This window comes from Planococcus citri, chromosome 1 (genome assembly GCF_950023065.1).
Source record: "Planococcus citri chromosome 1, ihPlaCitr1.1, whole genome shotgun sequence".
NCBI classification, from domain to species: Eukaryota; Metazoa; Arthropoda; class Insecta; order Hemiptera; family Pseudococcidae; genus Planococcus; species Planococcus citri.
The window spans coordinates 27,429,415-27,457,203 of NC_088677.1; the positions used below are offsets into that span (position 1 = coordinate 27,429,415).

At 34.6% G+C, this 27,789-nt stretch overlaps 1 protein-coding gene and 1 long non-coding RNA gene across 3 annotated transcripts in view; both read right to left on the minus strand.

Annotated features, from left to right (window-relative positions):
• Positions 1-27,789, minus strand: part of LOC135831149 (uncharacterized) — an 80,534-nt gene that overhangs the window by 16,111 nt on the left and 36,634 nt on the right. The window lies entirely within an intron of this gene.
• On the minus strand, positions 7,080-11,530 carry LOC135831151 (uncharacterized). Its single transcript, XR_010556158.1, has 3 exons — positions 7,637-11,530; positions 7,449-7,541; positions 7,080-7,375 (listed from the first exon to the last, which is right to left on the minus strand). It is a non-coding gene; the product is annotated as an uncharacterized LOC135831151 (long non-coding RNA).

A 27,789-nucleotide genomic window follows, 5' to 3' on the forward strand; every position in this document is an offset into this window, starting at 1 on the left:
GCCCTCCTGCCAACTCAAGCACTCGTGAGGACTTCATCATGTTCTCATGTGCTTCATGAACGTTGCCGTAAGGAAATAATCTATGACTTCGGACCTGAATTCCGCATTCCTACGCCTTGTATGGTGCCTATGTGCACTGGGCAGTTGGATGATCGAACCATCTATCCAGTGACTTTTACGGTGCAAAGGTTTCCTCTATTGATCGACGAATCGGAGTACCTAGAAAGCATGATAGATCTCGAGCGACAGCTGTCTGAACTACATGTTGAGCATACAAACATCCGCAGAGAGAGAAGTCAACTAATGATAGAGCTTCACGAAGCTAATCATCGAAACCTACTTACTGAACGTAGAGAAGCTAATACGATTAACGAATTGCGACTACAGATTGAGCAATTATCAATAGAAGCACCAAGAACACAACGTAACGAAAACAGACCCTGTGACAATCGGAACGTACTTGCCGAATGCCATCATTTCTTACCAAGAACTTTACGTAATGTAATGGAAGTAATCCGGGAACTAGATTTACATATCTGTACAAAAATACCTCAGACGTTAATGGACTCCAACTCATTCGAACGAGATCACGATTACGCTTACGTTACGAGATACTTAGCAAATTCGCCATCTGGCAGCACTACGACTTACTTCCTAAACGGCGTCATGTGTATGGGCGATGGCCTAGTACACGACTTAGTCGATTTAGCGATTACCAATAATCAAGAAAGAAGAAAAAGATGGAGGACTAACTCATTATCTAGAGCCGGAATCACAAGAAAAACATTAATCGAAAACATCGACAAATATTTGATCAGAATACCGCGATCGATTCTAATTTCTTTCGGCGAAGCGCAAATCGACGATGCGGCAAGAAAGCATGAAACCTACGACGACATCAAGGCGATAATAAAACATCTTATCTACCGCGGCGTTAATCAAATATTCCTAACACCTATACCGAACAGAAGAGTTGGATCAATTAACCACCGTGCAAGAAATTGCTACAGGGCATTTCTACAAAATCAAGCAGATGGTGTTATCGTACACTACCTACGAGGGCTGGAAGAAATCATTGATGAGCAAATTCCAGATTACGTTATCGGGTCCCAATCTCTAGTATTGTCACCAGAAACACATCTACAGATAGCTTTATTCTTAATCGAACGATTTGTTGCACACGCAGACTAAAGAAATCTCTCATCACTTTCACGTAATAAATTTAGTTCAATAATCAATCTAGAAATAGAAATATCATTATTCTTTATGTTATAATTACCAACTGTTTACTCTACGTTTTATTTACTTTGTAAAATGGATGATATGAAGACACCGGGAAAATATCGATTCACATTACGTAAGATAAACCTGTAATAAGAAGAAATATGTCAATTTTAGTTATTAGTTATAATCTATATCAAGAAGAAGAATAAAATTATCATTTTCCTTACCTGTGTCGAATTATTTTGATAACATACGTGTTCAACTTATAACCTGGGTAAAGATGACAAAAGTCGAATATCACTCTCAAATTAAGGAGAAGTAAATTTTAATTCATCACTGCAAATTTCAACAACCACTCGTAAAACAAAAATTGCAACATACAAAAACATTCAAAGTAGTTATCAGCTGAGAAACCATTTTCCAAAACACATGAAAGGCAGTGGTGGGGATCTTTTCCGTAAACCAATCAGAAATGTCTTCTAACACATTTCAAAAGTAAACAACTAGTTGAATGTGTTTTGTCCGAATTTGAGTAATTGCTGTACCAAAGTAAATTAAAAAATTATCAAAACACTGTGTTAACCCATAACTGGAGTATTCTAACCGGTAACATCGTTTATAGTGGCGATTTTAATATCGTGTCGAAATGAACAGAGACAAAGAAATGGATCAAGAAGGTAAGCTTCAACAATCACTAAGATACCAAAATAAATGATCAATAAACCAACATTAAACACGTGAAAATGTTCAACAGACGTAAAGCCGAAAGTATACCGCGAATTAATGTCAGCAGCCGAACCAATTCAAAATCTAATGACCGAATATGGTAGAAGAAATATCGAACTAGAAAAATCAATCGCAATGAAGGATGATAAAATCGCGACATTGGAAAAAGACCTAACCCGAATGGAAAAACGGTTCCACCTAAACGATCAAGAGCTACGTAATAAAGAAAAAGGTTACAAGATTTTAGCAGACGATTTCCGAAAAGAAAAAATGTTCCAAGAGAATTACCGTCAACAATTGGAGAAGAAGCTAAAAGACAGAGACGAACGATTACGTTACGAAGAAGGGGAGAAAATCAAACTCGAAAAGCGAATTGCATACCTAGAATCGAAGTTGAAAGAAACCGAACGCGAATGTAATCAATTAAGACAACAATTCAACGCTGAGTATACAAAATCACGTAATACAAATCGAGAAAGGTACTCACAAGAAATCACGTCATCGTCGAAACAGCATCATGAATCCAGTAGGAAAAGAAAGATACATAGCGACGAAGAATCCAGCCGTGAAAACCATAAACGCAAAAGCGAAGAAAATCGAGAAAAGCCACGATTACGTTATATTAACTACAACCCGGTGATGTACTACGAAGGAATACTCTTCCATGACAGTAAAGTAAAGACGCAGATGCCTATCGAAATCGATGTATTTTCTTTAATGAAAGACTGCAAAAAGCGAGGCTTCCAGTTTAATCAGTCACTATTACGTAACGAAGTAGAAGACTTCCATTTCGAATGTCAATGGGATTACGTATCTACGTATCTACACAAAGGTCCAAAAGGAAACATCATACGTTTATTTTACATCAACAACTACCTCACAATTGGCGACAGTTTCTTGTATGCCACAGTACGTCAAGGTTTACACAAGAATAAAGTTATGCAATCAATTTACGTCGGTAGCGAACTAGGAGGAGGAACTTTGTCTCCAGGACAAATCAAAAGACAATTAGCAGAAAACCTACGTTATATTACAAGCAAGGTGATGATATCATTCGGCCTACACGACATCGACACGGAAATTTACCAAAATGCATTGAATAACACTCGACAAACATTGGACCTAATCATCAAAATGGGAGCGAAAGAAATCATTGCATTCCCGCCAATCGAACCATTTCAAGATGAAGAAATGCAGAAAAAAATTACGTGGTTCAAAGACTGGTGGAGAAATATTGGAAAAGAATATACAGATGTAAAAATTGAATATCTTGAAATAGTAGAAGAACTTAACATCAAATATCCAAGACCGACTTTCATAGACTCTCGCCGAAATGTGTTTATTATGCCGCAGGCATATTTCAAAGCTGTAAAATACCTCGCACCAAAGATTCATAGGTAACTAACGTAATAAAAAGGATCGAAGTTTACTATACGATGAATATATCCAAATGGCTCGTTAAACCAAAATTCAACATACCACCTGTTAGGTTATCTTTATACTAATGGAAGAATCAAATTTTACGTTACAAAAAATCACTACTCGAAGAAATTCGGATATTCTACTTACAGAAGTCGATTGTAAAATAAATATTTCTTTTAGCCGAAGAAGAGGCATTTCATGTAACGTTTGCTACATATGATTTAGTCGTAAGAATTTGTTACCACATTTGTTCATTTATTGTTAAACCGAAGATGTATTATTGTCATTACGTTAGAATTTATTTTGTTTGTGAATCATTTAACCATTTATTTACCAAACATAAAATAATCAAGAAGATCAATAAAATTCAAATTATTTCATAGACACCACACCCACCAAACATAGGCAAATGAGATATTCACCACAACATCACCTCTCTAGATGAAATAGACAATAAACAAAACATTGAAACACATTGTGTAATCAACCGTAAAGAAAATAAGTAAGACATAATGTGCTTTGCGATGACATTTAATTAATTCAACGCGAAATTTTAATGATATCTGACGACAATAACAAAGAAGAACGACAGAAGGTGAGCACCACGCCATTACAAGTTTACTAAGTAGAAATTGATTAACTAATTACTGACCACTGTATAATTTCCAATAGTGTGACCGAAGAAAAAGCTGATAATTCAAGAATTTAATTCGAACGAATACGACAAACTTTTCCAATCTACAGAATAAGGTAACTCAATTTAATACGGCAATACATATGATAAACCAATCAAGTATTTACAATAATATATCTATTTGTTGATTAGAATGGCGAGCAAAATGATAGACGATTCATTAGACCTGACCGAATATGAAGCGAGCGTCAAAATGCCGATATGTGCAATATGCTTACTACTGATACTGGACGATGAATACTCAAAAGGCATAGCAGTCCTCGATCGGTGTCGACACATTGCACATCAACGATGCGTTAACCTGATGACCTGTGTAATCATCAGCTGCGAGGAAAAAGAAAATCCAGGAAGATGCCAGATCCCTAAATGCAAAGAAATCTTCGAAGTGGAGAAAACTCGTGCAATTAGGATAGCAACCGACGATATGGCAAGCGTCATTGCTCGATATGTAAATTACAATCGTAACCTGAAACTCCAACTTAATGAATTAGAACAAACAGTCGAGGACCTACAGCAGACGATTAACACCCAAAGCAATGACTTAGACCAGAGAGATTTTCGGATACGAAACATGGAAGAAGATTTAGAAGGATTTAGAAAGCTTTTGTTCGACAAGGAAATGAAACGCGTTTACGAAGAAATGAAAAAAGAAGACGGAGTCAAGCTAGGAGATGAGTTGAAATTCGAAGAAGATCAATTCGGACACAATCCTCACCTACGAGACGTGATGAAAACCGAAATTATGACTATAACGTTGGAAAACACTCAACCATCAGCGTCAGGATTAAACAACGTAACGCAATCAACTTCGGAATGCTTGCATCAGTCCATTTTGAACCCGAATAACGTAATAACAATTGAAAACGACATCGAACCCATCTATATCGAACCATATCAACATTGGAAAAACTTAAAGGACAACAACAATTTTTATTACGTAACGTTCAAAGATCCGATTGAAATAAGACCGATGGTGATGCACAACAGAAAAACCTACGACATACCGATCGAATACAACATCAACGAATTACGAAGAGAATACTTCAAGAAAGGATTTTATTTCAACAGTGATGTAACAACACGATATTCTGAACGATTTACCGACAAAATTCAAACCGATTTTATCACCCAATATACGTACAAACACCCTCGCGGATATAACGTTAAATGCTACTTCATGGGAAACTATATGATGGTCGGCGACGGGGCACTCTGCGCCATGGCTTGGGAAGGCCTATACGAAAACAAGCCTCTACGGACAACTATGATGAATTCATTACTACTGACAGGCACGCTATCCCCGAAGAAACTAAAAAACCATCTCATACATGCTATTAGACAATTGCCTCCCATGCTAGCAGTCTCCATCGGAAACCACGACGTCAGAAAAGAAATCTATCGTAACGTAATAAAGAACACGAAGCAACTACTACACCTAATGATCAGCAAAGGTGCCAAGAGGATTCTACTGATACCCATGATCTATTCCTATGCAGCCATGGAGAAATATGCGCTAAAAGCAGAGCAGTTTAATAAATGGTTAAAGGAAGAGGCGGTGAAAATAAAAGGCGCAGACCTTATTTATATGGAGCAGTTCGAAGAATTATACCAGAAGCACCCGATCCCATATTTTATAGATCGTCAAGAAAATATCTTCCCAACATATACGGCGAACTATGAAATGGTTTCTTTAATAGCAACAGATATACACGATGAAAGCGAATTATTCCTGACTCAAGTACCCGAACAACCTGATACGATAACAGAAGAAAGATACAGAGAATACGAAGAACGCATCGGTATCGAGACATTACGTAATGCTAATTAACGTAATAAAGTGTATCCAAAACGAGAATATATCGTGTAAACCTATACGAGAATGTGTATATGCTATAAGACTAACGTAACACCTAAGCAATTCCAGCAGTCGTGGAATAAACTATGCGATTTACATTTAAAGGATATCCTGCATGTATACTATTAATATAGTAATTATTAAGATAACGTAACGCATCTAATAATTCCAGCAGTCGTGGAAATTTCAATGATGTTCCTTACTAATGTCCTAAGTATTAGTCGAAGGTTTCTTTATGTTTTTACTCGTTACTTATTTTATAGGAAATAAAATAAAATTTATCATCGTGAGAGCAAATTTCATTTATTTAAAGAGCAATCTCATTCGTTAGCACAACTCCAACAACACACAGCAAAATCGTACAAAGTGTTCAAACAAAATAAAAAAACCAAACATGAAATAACGTGAAAAATAAAACCACAGTTAAAGAAGTTACAGTGACACATTGAGATAACAAATGGTATTTTATTTCGTACAGGTACAACAGCTTAGTAAAGTTCAAAAGTTTAATGCTACCAAGAAGTTATTACAAATAACACATCGAAAATAATCCACCAAGACAACAGTTACACGTAAGTACAAAACAATACATCAATAAAATATGTATAAAGTACATTGGATTACAATATAAAACGTCCAACAGACTCTCAGACACGTGTAGCAAATCGTCGTGCTTGGCCAAAGAAAAACTTTCATCTTACGTAATCCAAATTCGATCATTTCTAAACGTATCCAGTTCCGTTCAATCCTGGGCTCCAGATTTCATCTTCGTAACGTAATTCATGGAAGAAAAGCCGTATTCTGAACCAACTAGGAAGAAAATGGAAGCAATACGAGTAAACATCATTACTTGCTCAAGCTGCAACAAATCACTTGGGCAAGGCCCAGACCAAGACCGGACAAATACGAAATTAAAACTAACTTCGTGTAGACATATCTATCACGAAAAATGTCTAACCAATCTGTATATGGCTTACGCACCCGGGACTGAAAAATGCGTATTCTCTAACTGCAATACATCACTGATTCTTGCATCTGACGCCGAGATACAAGCAAATAATATCCAAATTACGACCGTAAAAGATGATTCAACGTCACCGGCGACTTTAGTAGAACAACTATGGAAGTTACGCAAAGAGAACCAAGAGCTGAAAATAGAAAATAACGATTATATGAACGAATTCGCTAAATTAAACTCCGACGTAGAACATCTAAATGATCGAGTAAAAGCATCAGTAGAAAAAATCATATACCTGAAAAAATGTGAACCAATCGATAACGTAACACCGGAACACAAGTATGACAATCCGATCGATGAATTTATACAACCTTTAAGCGATGAAGAACAGAACCCGCTAGAATCAACATCTAACGAAAAAGAAATCGATGAATCGCAATTCGAACCGAAATACGAAGACACATCGGACGAGGATACGAATTGGAAACATGAACACCTACAAAAAGAAAAAACAGATGAATTCAAAATCCCGCTGGTTAAATCAACTATTACGAAAACAGCAACATTACCTGCTAAACCTTCACCGAAGAAATCACCACCGAAAAAACTATCATCGCCAACCAAAACCAGCAAAACTATGATTCAAATACGCCGCAAGTCTCCTGAAAGAAAACCGATTAATACAAAAAATCTAAAAGTAATACTTAAGCCATCAGGTTCACGATACGTACCAAGAACGCCTTTACGTAATACTCACCGACGAAATGCTATCAATCGATATAGAACGAAATATGAACAGAATAAGTTCGAGTCCATTATAGATAACAACCAAACTCGTAGCCCTCTCAAGCCAGGACATTTTGGAGCGATTCGTGACGTAAAAAATTACCGAAATCGACTAACAATCTCGACCTATGACAAAAAAGAACAAGTAGTTCATTTACCAGTAACCAGAAAGATTTTTCAAGAAGAAATCAGAAGAATGACACTAAAAACATCCATACCTGATGAATTCGGTTCGACGTGTAGAAAGTTTCGATATAACCTATACACAACCGGAGCTACACTTACGTTACGAAATAAAGGAACGGAGACTATTTTCTTTTTGCAGCAGTACTGGATGCTGGGCGATGGCCTGGTACATCAAATGGTCCATTTTGCGATAGCCGGTGATCAAGCTTATACTGAAAAACTAGAATATAATGATTACGTAAATGGTTTTATATCAACAACAGATCTAAATAGATCAATTTCAAAAAACGTAACAAAATTACCTAAAAAGGTGCTGATATCGATAGGTCATAAAGATCTTCATGAAAACGCCAACGAAGAAAAATTAAGAGACGATTTTAATGCGCTGATCAAGACGTTGAGCACTTCAGGCGTAAAGAAAATCTATGTCATACCACCTATAAAACACACGGTACATAGTGATAAAACGAAGAAATTTAGAAATTGGCTAGAAGCTATCAGCATCTCGAAGAAAGATACACATAACACCAACTATATAAAACAGCTTGAAAGTATACTAGATCGAACGTTACCGGAAAAGATAATCGATAAGTGTCCTTTTCTTGATCACCGTATCATTCTGGAGGCTGTTTTGGGTTTACTACCTCTTCTTGCTGAGTAAACATCTGTAAATACGAAATCACGTTACAAAGTATCGAAAATCTAGAACCTTATCAACCTTACGTAATTCATACTTCCCGGAATGAAACAGACATTGCAACATGAAATCGATCTACAGCTCATCACATGGAACCTGAAACAATAAATAAATTCATATTAGTCATAGAATAAAATGACATAATAATGTACGAAATTTATACATACTGTAATAGTCAATAGTTTTCACCACTAATGTATGTCCATTAAGCACTTTTGATTTGCCTTCGGTACTTTGATTCATACGATGTAAGGTGACTTTTCTTTATTTTTTACAGATAATACTGTTTAGATATTATTTCACTTTATTTTACGTTTTTAATCTTTAATTTTTCCAGAAGTTGGATACAATTTTTTTTTTCCTCTCGTCTTCTTCTACATTTTTTTTATTATTACTGCTTTTTACTGTGTCACAGTTGATAAGAAGATGTTTATTTTATTATTTTGTTCAATTTATTTATTTCAATAGTAACATGTAAACACCCGGGGCAAAGGATAGGGCACATAAGACTTTCTCCCTTTTTAGTTGTTAGAGTGGTTACATATTCCTATAAGTAATCACTCGGGGCAATGTAAAGGGAGGAATTGCGCCATTTTCCGTCGCTTAGGTGAGGGAAAATTGTTCTCCTTCTACCTTTTGCTCAATTCTCTTACGTAACCACGCTATCTAGCGGTTTAGTTCGCGTTAGTGAAGTGTTTCACGTTATCCGATCATAACTTCAGTCAATCACGGACTCACTAAGCGAGAGCTTAGTTTCCATTCGATAGATAGGTCGAGGTGCGGAGCCCTATCAGTACGTTCGACGTATGGAGCACGTACTTTCCACCTTATAATTACTGGGATATGGAATATCTTTTACGTAATGGACTATCGGATCGGATCGTGGTTACTCAAGAGATGAACTGCAGCATCTCTAAATTCTCTTCTTAGAGTCATTCATACTGGACCTGCCCTATCCGGCATGAATGCCCTTGTCCCTGGGTGGTGTTTTTAACACACATTTGCGACTACATGTACTCGCTTCCTTTAAATCAAATCGTAATTCTATTTACGTAATATAATCAGACTATTTACATATAATGCTTAATAACCAATAAAGCTAATGTAACGTTATAGTCGTCCGAGTATTCATTTTATTCATATTATTCTAAGTGTATAATTTCTCATCTCATATTTATCTCCGAAGAGTAGGTATACGAGGCGGTAAATCGCCAGTGCCTATCTGTGCGTAGCACTAGGTATAGGTCTAACTAGGTCGTTAGGGTGAAGTTAGACCATGTAAGACATTAGCACCGCAGGTGCGAATAAAAGGTAGATACAGTCTTTACAGTACCTTTCGATAAAAATGAAAAATTATCGACATTCGGATATCACTACCTACGTAGGACTACGACTATAAGGGAAACGAATTTTATCGTGTAATAATGTCAATATTGACATTTTCAGATTAATTATTTTCCAATTCGTGAACGTATTATATAGCCTATGATATCCTTGGAAAGTAACAAATAACATTCGGAACACACTTGTAAACATTTATTAAAATTATCGATCGGCCAAAAAATTCATAAACGCGGTATAGTATCTATAATATGATTTTCGTGGCAAAAAAATTCTCTGGCTACAAATTGCTTCTGTGCTGTGTGTGTGAGTGTGTGACTATGTGTGTGTGGTAACCTTGAACGAAATGTCTGATTAAACAAAACAGAAAACATATACATCCAATGGCGATTTCGTACAATTGCATAATTGCTCTTTTATTCGTCACAAATGTTACGTTTATCTGCTCACGTACACGTTTCTTGGTAAAGAATATTACTTATTCAGATATACTTAGACTTACTCAGTAAGCTTATTATTCTTATAAACAATTGGCTTTATATACTGAGAAAGCTGTCACAAGATTTTTTTTCAATACAGTTTATTGATTGGGTTTCGAGTTACATTACCTATTCTATACGTACCTATTCCTAGAAATCTACATTTTTTTCATTTCAGATAATCGCTTCAACACTTCACCAGAGATGTACTAAGTACTCACGAGTAAGATCTGTCATCAAGTAACGCGTTCAACTTAAAATACATTTTAAAAATTTTTTGTTTTCTTTTATTCGCTCATTTCATTATACTCGAATATTTTAGTCGACTTCGCTACTCGTTATCTCATTTATGACATTTAACGTAATGCAAAATGAGTATTTTTTGCAGTAATCCAGACAAATGATATTACTGTACAAGTAAATAGCAGAAACTGAAGCACTGCTTGACGATGCATAAAACTAGACGCTGAGTTGGCAAATTTTCAGGAAATTCCATCCAGTTCAGTTGCTGTTATATGTATATTTTCGTATTTACGCAGTTTAGCTTTTCGGAGAAGAATTAATACAGGAAGCAATGCCCAGCAAAATCTCCACTTACGCGATTAATTAATCGTACATTAATTAGATATGAAAGAAAAAGTTTCAGAAACAAGCAGATAAAAACTAACTATAATACCTATCATTGTAAGTATAGGTATTATCAAGAACAGCAGACTTTGACTAAATTCAGTAGAGACCTTCATTTTGAGTTGAAAGTTACTTGGAAAACAATTTAGCTCCAGAAGTCCCCCAGGAGGAGAGATATGGGCCCCTCAAAGTGGGGGCATTCGCTCCGGTTGCTAACCAACCTGTTTTAGGAAAAATGGCTCAGTCCCGAATAAAAGTATTCGATCTACTACTATCGCCGCCAAAACCCTATAGACCATTTTGGAGGTTCTATTGAGCGATTTAAAATTTACAAATCGCTTATATTTTTGGATAAATTCGTGTTTTTAAAATTTCTCTTCGAAATATTTCATCTCATTAATCATGCCCAAATATCCAAACATATAATAATTTCTGAAACTGTGGAAATATTTTGAAACAGTGGTGCCAATTTTTTTGTCGTTATTACCAACTTCAAAATATCATGAAAAATAAAAGAGTACCTACTTAACCAAAAAGTAACCAAAAACTTTATAAAACGTTCACAAAACATTTCAATGTTGAAAATAAATCGCCAAAAAAAACAAAACTTTTAAACTAAATAACTTAAAAATGTAAAATAATTACGAAACGTTCTAATTTGAAATCTAATAATGAAAATCGATTGAGACTTCGGAAATTCTATCAAAAAGCACGGCTTTTAAATAATTATTGGCAAAAAAGTGGTAAATTTTACAATTTTCATTCAAAAAGTTGGACTATTTCGCAACTTTTTGGCTGAAAATCAAATCTTTGGCAATTTTTGGAAAAAAGTCAAGATTTTTGGATTTTTTTGCAAAAAAGCTAAAAACGAGACCTTGGTAATTTTGACAAATGGTGGAACTTTTTGCTATTTTTGGCTGATTAGCTAAAATCGGAGCCTTTCAGTAATTTTTGGCAAAATAACGAAATTTTTCTGCGATTTTTATCAAAAAAAAAAGTTTACAATTTTTGGAAGAAAATGAACATTTTTTGTGAGATCTTTTAATTAGCCTAGCAAGAGCGAGAATTTTTCTGATTTTGGGGCGAAAAGCAAGACTTTTTTGTGGCAATTATTGACAAAAGGTAATGGATACTTCTTAGCAAATTTTCTTCGAAAAAGCGAAAATTTATTACAACATTTTTTTAAAAATTTGGCTTTTAGCAAATTATTGAAAAAAAATTGAAATTTTTGGAATTTTTTTTTAAAAAAAGGAACACAGTTTTTAACAATTTTTGATCAGAAATGAGGCTTCTTGTCAAATTTGACAATTGGCGAGATCTTTTTCTATTTTTGACTGAAAACGAGACTGAAATAATTTGAAATTTTGAAAAATGAAAAAAAAATCATTTTTTGGTAAAGGTGATCTAATGTCTACATTTTCTTTCAAATCACATAAGTCAAACCCAAGTTAAGACCAGTGTTTGAAACACACACTGTTTTCAATTAGTGGGTGTTTTCAGACCCAGTTCAAGACCAGTGTTTGAAACAGACACTGTTTTCAATCAGTGGATATTTTCAGACCCAGGTTAGGACCAGTGTTTGAAACAGACACTGTTTTCAATCAGTGGGTGTGTTCAAACCCAAGTTTTAGGACCAGTGTTTGAAATAGACACTGTTTTCAATCAGTGGGCGTGGGTGTTTTCAGACCCAGTGTTTAAAACAGACACTGTTTTCAATCAGTGGATGTGTTCAAACCAGTGTTTGAAACAGACACTGTTTTCAATCAGTGGGTGTGTTCAAACCCAAGTTTTAGGACCAGTGTTTGAAATAGACACTGTTTTCAATCAGTGGGTGTGTTCAAATCCAAGTTTTAGGACCAACGTTTGAAACAGACACCAGTGTTTGAAATAGACACTGTTTTCAATCAGTGGGTGTGTTCAAACCGAAGTTTTAGGACCAGTGTATGAAACAAGACACTGTTTTCAATAAGTGTGTGTTTTCAGACCCAGGTTAGGACCAGTGTTTGAAACAGACACTGTTTTCAATCAGTGGGTGTGTTCAAACCCAAGGTATCATCAGTGTTTAAGACAGACACTGTTTTCAATCAGTGGATCTGTTCAAACCCAAGTTTTAGGACCAGTGTTTGAAACAGACATTGTTTTCAATCAGTGGGTGTTTTCAGACCCAGGTTAGGACCAGTGTTTGAAACAGACACTGTTTTCAATCAGTGGGTGTGTTCAAACCCAAGTTTTAGGACCAGTGGGTGCCTAATGGGGGACAATAGGTAATTGAGGACACACAGTGTTTGGACACCCACTGAACAGACCGGTTTCACTTCAATTCGAAAATTTTAATATATTCAGCAGGATCTAAGTGAGAATAATCCAAAAATTCCTCATTTGAATCGTTAGGGAAAAGTTTACCCACTGTCCCCAATTAAAAATGCTGAAAATTGCGGTATTAAAGACATTTTTAATTGGTGACAGTGGGTAAACTTTTCCCTAACGATTCAGATGCAGGATTTTTGGATTATTCTCACTTAGATACTGCTAAGTAATGTATCAAAATTTTAGAATTGGGCTGCTCAATGGGTGTCCATACACTGTGTGTCCCCAATTACCCACTGTCCCCCATTAGGCACATTGGCCTTACAGAAAATAGAAACGAAAAAAAAACCTCTCAAGTAGAAAAAAGTGTATTGATTTTCATTTTTCCATATAGTAGATTCAGGATTACGCACACTTTACAATTTTATTTTTCTTCAGTCACTTGTTTTTCAGCAATAGATAAAAAATTAACTATTTCAAAGTTATAAGAAAACTTGGAAGAAACTTTCACTTTCCAGGTGCTTGAGCTTTATCTTTCCAGGTCAGACAGAAATATATTTGAAGAAAAAAATCGTAAAGATATACCGCATAAAGTCTTTTCCGCTCCGTTGAACATAAGTACTCGTATGACGACCAATACAACACATCCCCTGATATAAATTTCAATTAACTTTAATGCCATTCAAAAAGCAATTCGAAAAAAAAAAACAAAACAGAGCAACGAAAGCATTAAATATACAATATCGTCGGCTTTGTTTGTTAGTCGTGAAATTTACGCATAGTATCGTATGTGGAAAAAAAGTAATTAATTTTATGTCATACAACGTTGCAATTCATTTAAAATTGTATACCATATGTTACGCGGTAAAAAGAAATCCCATCGGAAATGAATTTTTGTTGATTAAATTCCAGTCCAGAGTATGTAACGGAATTTTTCAAGCAAAAATCATTACCTTTTTGATAATCAAAATAGTTCACATTGTAAAAAAATGAAATTATATTTTCCAAATTTTTACTATTTTTCAGCCAAAAATCACTACTTTTTCATTACTTTTACTAACGACTTTCAAAATCACTACTTTTACTATTTGTTAGATACCCTGTAGCCTCACCAACTCACCAAGTAGGTATACGTATTATGTAGACATTCTTCACATACCTATCTCATATGGTACGTAAAGAAATGCACAACCTTGTGACTTATTTTACTCGACAAAAGACGTGTGGAAAATATGTCAACAATTTCCAAGGGATTAAACTGCATTTTTTTAATACCATTCGAAAGCAATCACATTCGGTATAAAATGGTCTTATAAAAAAAAAACAACTAAAAAACACATTTCGAGCGTGAAGAAGTGGAAGTTTGACGTCACATGGCGGATAATTCAACCGAGACGATAACTAAACACTATTATGTCGTATTTACGTTGGTAAATTCTCGAAAAAAAACCCATTTCCAAGTCAGTCTGTATCTAAAAAATAACTTCTGAAACGGATGCAACTGCATCATGGGCAGCCCGAGAACAATGGAATCATAAAAAACAAAAATGCTCTATCATTATCGCGTGTAGATGTCGAGTGGCTGCTCGGTATATATGGTATTTGATAAAAAAAAGATGAGCTGGAATCGCGTTTTGCGTCAAACGAAAACCAGTAAATCATTCAATTTTTTTCCACTCGTCCTGACACATGGTTATTAATCAATAATATTATAGTTTCATTAATTAACTCGCTAAGTGAAACAGCATCTGTGACATTAATTGCTGCGAACATCAAACGTACCTAATACAATCGGACGATAATGAATTTTACAAATATTAAATGTTTAAACACTTGAAATCGATTTAAACCTATGAGAATTGCGACTGCGAGAATTCAATTAACGGTAAATCTGAGTATTTACTCGTATTTTGATTTAAATTAAGTATTAAATCTACTATGTTCGCACGAGACGATATTGAAAAGGTAAGGTGACAAGGAGGGGGGGTCAGTATTGGCAACGCCGAACTCACAGGCGAAAGTTCAAGGTTTGTGCTCTCATTTTATGCATTTATGGTACACGTTGAAACGATTATCTCGGATTAGAGATGGAAAAAGTCTCGAGGAAGAATTCACGAAATTCGACAATATTTTCGATAGTACTTTTTTTTTTGTTATGAACTCTTCAAGGGGGTTATGTTTCGTGAGCCTAAATCATCCGCACGAATGATTAAAAGATGACCTGTTTTTCACGAGTCATTAAAAAGATATTTAAAAATTTTTTTATTACGAAAAAAAGATTTACTGAGAATTATTTCTTATTAAAGAAGGAAAAAAATAACTACTTGCGGAAAAATTTAGTTTGGTTTCTTCGAAATCAACGATTACCTACTTCGTTAATTGGTTAAGGTATCCGGTAGATGAATATGCAGATATCATTCTACTATGTATACCTGAGTTTGAGTTGATTTACATACACACACAGACTAATGATTCTGAGAAATTTGTTCCTCGAGCTTAGCAATTTTTTCCCCTTTAGATTGTTATCAAGCATTGGGCAAAATTGTCCGCACTACAATGACAATTTTTTTTAAATACATTGTCAAAAATCTCATAAAACGGAACAAAAACGTGAAAACAACTTTTCTCAAAAAATTTTCCAAGCAATTTGCTCGAAAAAGGAAACATTGCACTGGAAGACTTTCCGTTTAGTTATTTTTCGAAAAAGGATAACGACAGAAAAGAGGACGATGGGAAGGAAGGTGTACTTGAACTATGTAAAATATACGAAAGAAATCTCGTTTCAGAAATGTTGTTTGATGGACATATCTTAATTGCATACGAAACATCCACATCTACATTGGCTGTTAATGGGCTATCAGGACTCTATATACCTATGGGAAGGTTTGTAACATGTCAGCATTGGTACGCGATTGTCGAGTGTTTTCCTAATACAGAGATGGGTGGGTTAACCATTAACCATGCTGTAGTGGTAAGGGGCATTGTTCGCGTACTTTTTTTTTAACAGGTTCGTCGAACTCGGCCAATTTAATCAGCGAACCGATATCAAATGACAGATTCGTATCGATGGTTTGCGCTTTCGCCGAAAGAATATATCCCATAATGAAGGTATTCAGCCTATGTACAAAGTACATGCTACACATAGACATCCTATAGCCTACGTATTTGTATCTTTGTTCTTAATATGAGAGTGAAATAAATTCGAATTTTTGTGGCATTTTTTTGTATGTTTGTTTGAGAACGAAGTTTGATTACCTATTGCATTTGATCGGCTTGATATGTTTTTTGTTTTTTTTTGGTCATACCGATACCGTTATAGGTTAAAATGGTGACACTGTAGCCTCTTGTAAGGAAAGAAACATATTAAACATTTCCTCAATAAAGTAAAAAAAGGATCATATAGCTAAAAGATTCTAGGGTAGAAATGGCGGCGTGAAGAAAAGCAACCGGGTAGGTACCTAGTTTTCACCAAGGATGATGCGTTTTTCATGTAACTCTCGTGGCTAAAAGTACCACATAATAGTACCTATACTCTCCTCCTAGCAAAAGGTATAGAAAGAGAGAGAAAAAATATATTAAACGATTAATTAAGTAGGTATGTACAATAATAGAAGAGATATATTTTAAAATGTAATTTATACCGCACACTTCACTTTGTAATGAAATCTGCCTGTTTTAAAGGTGCCTTTTGTGATGGAGTTTCTTAAGGAAAGAAAAGAAGAACCGCATTTACCTATTTCGACTGACTCCTCAATAAAAAAGTAGGTATGTACAAAAAGGATCATAGGTAGCTATATAACATTCTAAGGGTAGAAAGGGCGGCCTGGAGAAAAATAACAGGATACCTGGTTTTCACCAAGGATATGGTGCGTTTTTATGTAACTCTCGTGGCTAAAGGCAAAGGTTCGACACTAAAGTGCTCTCCCCCTGTCAAAAGGTATACTAGAAAGAAAATAATAAACATTTTAAGGTAAAGTACCAGTTGTGGATCCCATACCCAGTTATGGATCTTCATTTTGTGGCATTCCAAATTGTGAAAAATGAAAATACGAAGTGATACCTTTTTCTGTGCTGACATCCTTACAACACAAAAACAACAAGTTAAACAGAAAAAAGTTTTTTGGGCGCGGAAAAAATAATAATTGATAATTGTGTGAAAAATTTTGGGTAAAAATTTCGATGTATAATTTTAAAAATTCAAAAAAAAAATATAAAATGTGGTATTTTTTTCTGAAAAAGTGATTCAATGGGAAGTGAGCAGTGCCTTCTTTGAAAATTTCACTGTTTCATGAGTGGAGAATTTGAGTGACCCGTTTGATAGGCATTTGTTCCAACACGATCAAATTCATGAATGATTCGCCATGTCAATGCATATCAAACCCAGGCTATAACTTATGTGCAATGGTAATCATTTGCATTTGATTGGAATTTCGTAAATTCATTTTTGATCTGCAAGCGGGCCTAAAATTTTTGATCCGCAAGTGGTATTCATTTTTTTCATTGAATTTTTAGCTACTCTCTCAAATTTCGAATAAAATGCAATAGGTATGAATAAGGTAAACTACCAGTTATGTACCCCTTTTTTACAATTAATCGCCAAGACATCATTTATGACCCAATTTTGATATATTTTTTTTTTTAAAATAATCCTTGAAGCTTCCTCTTTCACTTCAAGGTGTTCAGTTTTGAAAAAAAAAGTAATTTTCATTTCCCTAATTCCTATTTGAAATGAGGTCTAAGAAAACAGAAAAGACAGTTTTTGAGGAGGTACCAATTACAAATTATGCAAATATGAACGGAAGCGTTTAATTTTTTCACTCTGAGACCAGTTATAGTACCCTGAGAACCACATTAGAAAATTTTCATCATCAAAGTTCACAAATATTGAAGTTGAAAAACTACCAATTGTGGACCAGTCCGTAATTGGTAGCTGACAACCCTTTTGAAATTAAAAAATTGATAGAGAAAAAAAATTAGCTACCAATTTTGGATCAAACCAATTACAAACCAAAACTGAATTTCACAATTTGAATGTTTATCCACCGGAACGTGAAAATACATGTGGTATGCAACCTAAATGCATAAGACTTGGCTTATAATCATCAATTTTGAAAACATTACAGCGATTTTATGTTTGAACATTGTTATTCTACCAAAAAGCGCCTAACATAAACCTAAAATCCGCAAAAAAGTTTGAACATGCAAAAAAGTAGTTCTTGGTACTTAGTAGTGGTCTGCTCGGGTCAGGCAAGCCCACGGGCTTACCCAACCTGGCCCAAGTACTCTGGCAAAAAGCCTGACCTGACCTGAAAGCCCAAAACAAGCCCAACAGGCCTGAGCCCGACCCGACAATAATTTGTCAACACTTCCGATAAATTTTGTTGCAACGTTGGCATGATGCGACGAGATGGTTTTCCCAACAATAGGCATTGTTGTAACGTGACCATGGTGCTACACTTCTTTATTTACAGCGCATGCGTTGAGTACCAGTTAGTACTGAAACCCAAGCCCGAGAAATCCCAACAAGCCCGACAAGCCCGGCCCAACCCGGCCCGACCCGACTTTTATCAGGCTCGGCCCGCGGGCTTTCGGACAGGCCCGTGCAGACCACTAGTACTTAGCTTCACACATAGAAACCAAATGTTTGTCGAATATACTCTTTGGATCGATGTAATTGAATTAATTAAAAACCCTTGTACAAATTTAACAAAATTCTTGCCATAAAAATTTTTACTTTCCAATTACAAACAGGCCGAGCATAGTGATAACACCCAACATCCAAAGATCATGCATTTCTAGGTTGGCTACACTCAAGGCAACACAATGCCGCAATTGGCACCCTTATCCGACAAGTTGTGAACTAGCCAGGCCCTTGCCAAAAAAAGATCCGTAATTGGTACCCCGGTCCATAACTGGTAGTTTACCTTATAAAAATCAGTGAAGCTAAACGTAAGTTTGGACAAATATAACCTTGAGTTGGAAAAATTTCAAAAAAATTGCCATTAAAATGCATCCTTGATTTATAAGAGCCCGCTTGTGGATCAGAAATTTTTGATCCGTAATTGGTACTTTTTTGGTCTTAAATTCTTTCCCTGTGACTTTTTAGTTTTTATCCGCGAAACTTTGAAATTTTTCCCAGTGATAGGTTGTTATGGACGCTATCTTCCATTGAGGTATGTGTATAATTTTATGACTTGACTTTAATTTCCCATACACTGACTTTTATGTCCTAATTTTCAAGGCTCTGATTTTCAAAATTCTTGACTTTTATGGTTCTGATTTTGAAGACTTCGATTTCGAAAACCGATTTTCAGGACCATGATTTTCAAGATACAAATTTTTCAGACTCTTTTTTTCAAAGCTCTAATTTTCAAGCCTCAGATTTCATACTCTGATTTTCAAGTCCTTGATTTTCAAAACTCTTGATTTTTACGATCCCGATTTTGAAAGCTTCGATTTCAAAGACTAACTTTTAGAACCATGATTTTCAAGATACAAATTTTTGAGGCTTTGATTTTCTAGACCCCAATTTTCAAAGTTCTGATATTCAAAGCGTTGATGTTGCGAAGACTTTAACTTATGAAAACCCTGATATTCACTCAGTAATTTTCAAGGCTGATTTTCATGACCATGATTTAGAAGACCTCAATTTTCAAGGCCATGATTTTCAAACCCCCGATTTTTCAGGCTCTGATATTTAACAAGACCCTCATATTAAACACTCAGATTTTCATCAATCAATTATTTTTCACTTATGGGGCTCCATACCCCCCCCCCCCCTTAATTTTGCAGATTCCCTTCACAAAATGTTGATGGCTGTGACTAAACACTGTAAAAATGTGTGTACTTTGCTTACCACATTTTTTTCAAATATTTGGCCCAATATCGCTATTAAAAATCAAACAATCAAAAAAAAACTCAACTTTTGAATTTTGGCAAATATTTTTAATACCAATACCGACAATACCAGCAAAATACCGATAAAATTGTTAAAACGGTATTAATACCAATACTCAAATGATTTTCAATGGTATTTCCGTGTTTTTGTCAAAATCATCATTGGAGTGTCAGAAGTCCTTTTTTTTTTACAAAATTACTTTTCTTTTTTTTTTGTAAGATTTCATTCTCCCCTTCTATCACCTTTTTCAGTTGTTATGGCAATTTTTCAATATTTTTGAAATTTTCTTTGAGGGTAACTTACTGGGTACCCCCGCGTAAAAAAGTTAATACCTACTCGATTTTTTACACTCTACAGGCAAGTATACCTAGATGTATTTTCAATCCATTAAAATTTCCTCTCAAACAACGGAATTTTTTCAAAAAATAATACGCGAATGTTCCCTCATTTCCTCCACATCGCAAACAAATCTTATCAATAGAATGATAATTCTTCATAATAAAATAGATATCGTAATCAAAATCTGAACAAATCATTCGCAAAAGGATGCAGCTTTTTCCGGAGATAAAACTACCCACATAAAACCAATTCCACTCCTATAGCTGGATGACGCATTCCAACGTCCCCTAATATTAAATCTGGTATATTCAACTGGAAAGTGGAAGCTCAATTTTTTAATTTACCCGACGAAATCTACGGATTTATTTCATTTCATTTAATGATTCATCGACATCGTTATCGACAAATTATTTGGACGATAAAAAGTACCTACATATACAAATAAGTTTCAAACCATATTTAGCTGTAACTTCGATGTATAAGTACTCGTAAATTTGCCATAAAAGCGACCCGAACGTCATAGCCATTGCTTCCTTTACATTTATGTAGACGTACATGTTATTTCGCCTTCACCCGATATTTGTAAAAAGGACAGCGTGATTCCATTTTTAATACCGATTCCAAGAAATACACATTTTATTTTATCGAAATTTTGATAACGTCAAGCGTCTAATCTACACACACATAAATAAATATGTGTACCTACGTAAACGCGGACACTACGTAATGAAAAAAAAAATTTGTAAAAAAAATACATACAGGAAACTTCGCACAATAAATTATCGCAAGTCGTCCGCTCTTCTATAGGTATAGAAAGGTGAGTACTTGCGTACAAAAAATATGTGCTAGAAGTTATCGAATATTTTTTGAGCACCTTCAGGGTACACTACAGAAATTCATCATTTTTGGAAGTCCTCATCAGAAAAAAAACGTGTTCGTAATACAGACACCATACAACCTATCCTATCGAGTATCCAAGTGTAAATAGGCATCAGGCACCTTTAATTAACGACGAATGAACTATACAGTGTTTTAATTTTATGTAAATAGGACGACATAGTATAAGGCTCGATAATGATTCGCATAAAAATGAAGCACGTTCGACATTAACGAGTTCTATCCAGTCAGTATATACCTATAGTAGGTACTCGTATAGCACGCAAACATTCGAAAAAATTGATAAAAAAAAATTTCCACGCGGAATTCGCGCTAAGAAAAGCACTCGAGGCGAACACAACTGAAAATTATTATTTCTATAACGAGAGAAAGTATAATGTCGTTGGCGGAGGCGCGATGACAATACCTATAAGAGAAAATTCAAACTCTTCACAATTGTATAGCCTACCTTCCTTCCTATTCGATTCGTTCGATCTCAATCTACATCTACCTACCGTAAAGACCTTTGACAGGTTAAAACTATAGGTTAGAATTTAGGTCAACGAATATAAACTCCTATTAAATCGCTCGCTCCGTCGACGAATAGCTTCACGTGTCAAATTTTGAAAAAAATTCTCATCGTTTAAGCTCATCGAATTTCGCTGACGTGAAAATAGTATCACGAAAAACCATCTTTTCTCAAGGTTGTAGAATTTTTTTCATGGAAATGTACTTAACACCTACCCACCAAATTTCTACCCACACTTATCAACATTGTACCCAAACACGTGACGCCAAATTTATCGTCGAGTATTTGTTGTTTGAAAAAAAAAAAGATGTGTAATTGAAGATGAAATATAAAAGCATATGTACAATATGTAATGTTACGTTGAATTGTAATCAAATTCGATAATAACGTCGCAATTTAACAGAACGACAATTTAAAAATCATCAATATTTTACCTTTATTATTTCACTAGGTAATGTATACGAATTGATTTATTTGCTCGATAAATCGATAATAAGTATAGGTTTAGCTATAGCTACGTCTACGTATCATGCTGGGTATGAGTGCACAGCAGCACAGCTTTTTAAAACGTATCGTAAATTGGAAAAAAATAAATAAATTCCTCCAAGTTGCAACGTCACTCATTCATACCGTATAATATATTTTTCAAAGACATTAGGGCGGAGAGAAAACCCGAAAGATAATTGCGGATGTGCTATACGCGGCAACATTGCTTTACCAGTTGACTTCTGTTTGTTCACGCCCTTTCATATTGTTCTATTGTACAAACAAAGGGTACAGCATTTAATAAATTGGCTAAAAAGAAGTTTTCGAAGAAAAACTAACCGAAAAACAGCTCGATAAGATTTCTAATTAGAGTGATTTGGTAATTAATGACGTATTGGTAAAGTGTAGATAGTAATTGTTGAAAAGCTGAAACGAGCATTATTCAGGGACATTTGATGGAAAAATCAATTTTTAAAAGGTACTTTCTTATTTTAATACCTTTTGAATTTTTTAAAGGTAATTATCAGACATGTTGAGTTTTGATTGGCAGATACCCTGAAATTTACTGTACTTTAGTACGTTGCCAGGTGGAAATTTGCAAAATCCTCCGACACTTATTTAAAATTTGTACCACTACCTGCCCAAAAAATCCTCTAAATTACCAGCTGTTTCGTTAGAACTTTTATGCACGCTATTCTGCGTTTTCAAACAATACCTGCGTACACATTATAAAACAGCTGAATAAATATTTTGAAATTTTTCACACGAGCTTCGCAGCACATATTTTGTAATTCAAAATCGTGCCAACCGATTTTTATATCATTTTTACTTTATTGTTAATTTGTGAGTTTTTATTCAGATTTTTTTTTCAACCCTAATCAAAATTAAGTACCAAAGCTTCTTAGTTTTTTTTTTTGCTAAAATATAATGTAAAAAATCCTACTTTTTTGCAGGCATGTAAGATCCATTCTTTGTCAAAATTGAGAAAAATGCATGTTTTTTTTGAACCAAAATTTTCAGAAAACTAGTTTTTTTTTCTTGGTCAAAATTTCAAAAAATCTTGCTTTTTTGTCAAGGTTGCAAAAAAAATGTTATTTTTTTCAGTAAATTGCAAAAAATTTCACTGTTGTCAAAAGTACTTTTGTCACAATAGCTGCAATGAATGCCTGTTTTTTTTTTTTTTTTTTTTTTTTTTTTTTGTTAAAATTGCCAAAAAGTCATGTTTTACCTATTTACCTAAATTGCGAAAAATCCATTTTTTTGGTCAAAATTTTCAAAAAGTGTTTCTTTGTCGCAAAACATCTGCCTCATTTTGAAAAATTTGCAATAAAAAATCAAGTTTTTATAAAAATCAAGTGCCAAAAGAATCTAATCTCTTTCGTAAAAATTACCACAAACAACTGATTTTTTGATGAATCAAAATAGTCAACTTTAGTTTCATTTGCCAAAATTGCAGAATCAAACTTTTTTTGGCCAAAATTTCTAGAAAAGCACTTCTTTTATGTTGCTTAAAACTAGCTTTTTTAAAATGAAAATTGTTAAAAAAAAAGATGTTTTCAGCAATTATATCAATAAGTCTTACCTACCTAGCTAAGTACTTTTTTTTTGCCAGTAAAATTTGCAAAAAAATAAAAATCATAAGGTAAGGGCGCCTAATATCGCACAGTGCCATAAATTCTCGAATGTTCATGATGCAAATCTGGCGGTGAAAAGCCACACTATTACCTTAGGTAGGTAGGTATGTAACGTAGTTTAATCGAGATGAAACGAGAGAACAAACATACTAGTACGTTACACACAATGGAATGAATATATTTTTAGTGTTACATTGTACAGACAGTGTACATAGCGTACATAGAGTTGGTAGGTAGGTACGAGGGGGGTACAGGTGAGATAACGTAGGTAGGTAACGAGCTTACGAGCTTACAGGTAGGTACCTACTCATGCATATTCATTTGGTAATGATATTGCATCATGCCAAAAAATTATGAGAAAAAATAAAAATTTCCAATTTTGAAAACTTTTTTGATGTTTTTTGTTTTTGCTCTGAAACATACAAAATTAGGTGCATTGATTAATTTTTTTACATCAATCAGAAGAGAATCGACAGCACTTTCCAATGATATACTAATTACAAATTCGTTCCGAGTAAGTGTTCATACAAAATTTTTTCAATTTTTCAAAAGTTGACAAATTCCTAATATTGCCCACCTGATTTTTGCAGTGATATTACGGTAATTTTTCGCGGGTTAATTTCGTGATCGCCTGTAAGTATTCGTCAAACAACAAAGGCCAAGATTGGATTTTCTGCATAAAATGTTATTTTTGGTCACATGTCGCTTGTGATGCCGCATATTCAAAGATAAACAAAATATGTTTGTACATCATGTTTACACGTACATGACATGTGTTAAGGTAGATTTAATGTATATGTACGTAATAATACTCCATTACGCTTAAAAAACGTTTTGCATTCAAGTTTTCAGTCATTTTAGTGGTAACTTGGTGGTGGGCAATATTAGGCACCACTTTGGAAAAATTTTGATTTTGACATTTTTTACTTAAAAATTCACTGGCTTCTCCCTAATGTAAATTTTGATCTGAAATTTTGGCCAGTCATAGCCAAAGGATGGGGGTACACCCCTACTAGGTTACATTTAAGTTTTTTCGATTTTAAGTGCCCCATTTTTGAGGTCAACAAAAAGTGGGCGATATTAGGCGCCTTTACCTTACTTTTACGTTAAAATTTGTAAAAAAAAAGTCTATTTTTTTGTCAGAATTGGCAAAAAGTCGGAACTCTGATTTTAAATTCTAAAAAAAATTTACACATGTAACTTTTCATGTTTTATGCTTTGTTTGACAAGTCATCAAATTTTCAAAATGGACAACGCCGCCTTTCCCCCTCCAAAACATACGGGAAAAATTTTGAAAAAATCCCAAACTCATTTTGTACATCAAATGGTATGTTTTGAAAGGTGTTGAACACAAATATACTCTCCGGTTATGATTTGCTCCTTTCCAAGCCATCAGAGCCCCTTTTATTTTGGTCAAAACCCAAAACTACCTTACTGATTAATGAAGTATAGTACAATTTCAGCGCCTTTGAAAACGAACCATTGGATATATTGAATGACGTCAGAAATAGGTAGGTAGGTACCTACTTTCAAGCTTTGTCCTGAAAAGGGTCGGATCGAAAAAATGTTGATGCAGTTACAGAAATGACCAAAATCGTAATGACGATTAGATCAATTTTTCTGACCTCATTTTTAATGACTTCTCGTTAAATTTTATCAGAGTTTATTTTACTCTCTCTTTAATACCCCACTCCACCCCATCCCACCTCCTTACTCTTATAATACCTACTATCCTAATTCGCTCGAACATTCGCTAGTTCAAATTTAATCACAATAATCACCAAAAATTTTCACAACAGGAGAAAAATAAATTGTAAGTATCAATGCAAACAAAACATCAAATTACGTACGTAGGTGAATATACGAAATCTCGAAATCTATCTGTTTCGACAACTAGGTGCCAAGTATGGTTCTCGTTATCGTGGCTTTTACCCACGTAGTTCATTTTTACACGTACGTCAAACTATACACAGACAATATCTTATTATCGTAAAAAATATGTATTTCATCTGAAAAAACTTGAAATCACAAGTGTAAACAAGACCAAGAGGAGAGAATCGAACATCGGGAACAACGACGAATGAAAACGAGCTGAAGGGATTTTCTAGAACAGAAAACTCGCTGAAAATTTTTCCAACGCAGCAGTTTGATATTCTCGTTCAACAAGGTAAATATTATTAAAGAAAGCAAATAAAGAGTGAAAAAAAGAAGCAAGATAGATAGTAATAATGATTATAAGCGGTAATAGTAAGTAAATAAACTAGGAAGCTTGTTCGTTTCACTTCGGATTATAAATTATGGCGTCGGGTTATTATTAAATTACCCAATATTGTGATTCGTTTGACGTTTGGTGGTATGTTGTAGGTAGGTACCTACTCGTATTTATCGATCAGTGAAATAAGAAAAATCAACGTCGACGTATAGAATAGTAGGTATACTACAAGTAGGTAGAACTAGATAGGTATTAGGTAGGTACATGAGTTAACAGGAGTCAAAATGGTGTTGTGGCTTGTGTCACAATTATCGAAACAGTAGGTATGGATAATGGATATGGAACCGTTATTAGCGTAGCGCTCCAATTTTATACTACGTCTTTACAATAAAACAATGCAGTGGTTTTGGACTGTGTTAAGCTGAAAATTTACGGCCACGATGTTCAGCCTTGCGCGAATCCCATTTTCTGCGTAATATTTCACGTGCGATATTGTTTCGGTGGTGTGTAATATGAGGAGAACAGAGAACATATTACAGTTTCGGCTCGTCTGATTAAATTCTCAATTTTACGCAAGGATGTGAGGGTATGAAAATGGAAACGTTATTACCGAATTGCGGCTCTAACACATCTGTATTATTATTTAATCTAATGGTTGTTTACTTTTATGAGCGGAATTCCGCGCATCAACGAATGAAACTTCAAGGAACTTTGCGTATGATAGAAAATCTACCTTGTTGAGGATAGATGAGGAGAATTTCATGAAATTTCGCTCAAGAATGAGAACAGAAAGAATAAATATCTGTACCTATTTCATAACTGAGCAATATCAGAACCAAATGAAACGTGTTTTGAGCGATTACGCTATAATGTTTAATTGTGTAGTTAGTGAACTGAAAAGTAACATAGAATAATTTTTGATAACTCGACTTCTTAATAGTTCCTACTTAAACTTACTTACACGTGAATTTAACGTGACTTGCATTGATTAGAAATAGACTCCCGGAAAGCTTTTGAAATTTAAATTTTACCCGTCAAAGTTCAACGTTCGATTTGTAAGGAGTGTTTAAAATTTCGATTCGTTTTATAGGTTACGATGCGATGAATTGGAATTTATCGAAGTAAATAAAATAACGAGAGATCGAAAGTACATGTCTGAAAAAATTAAGAACTCAAGCTTTGAACCATATTGAATGGTGGACCCTGGACCAAGCAATCCAATCATTTTTGAAAATAGTCGCGTGCATCAGTGCATGATTTTTGTCAAATGAATCTTTCTTTTTGCATCAGTTCACGCATAATATGGGCCTGCATCACATCCTACATTGTTCCTAAAGTCATTTTGATTCAATCTACATTTTTTTTTTTTGAATGAGTCATAATCATCTTTATTCTATAGCAAAGTCTCCCCTGCAAGGAGAGTTCTCAATGATGGATTTGTTTTTTTAGCTTTGAATTTAACAATAAAATGTCATTGACAGGAATTCTACACGACTTTTTACAGGTTTTCAGA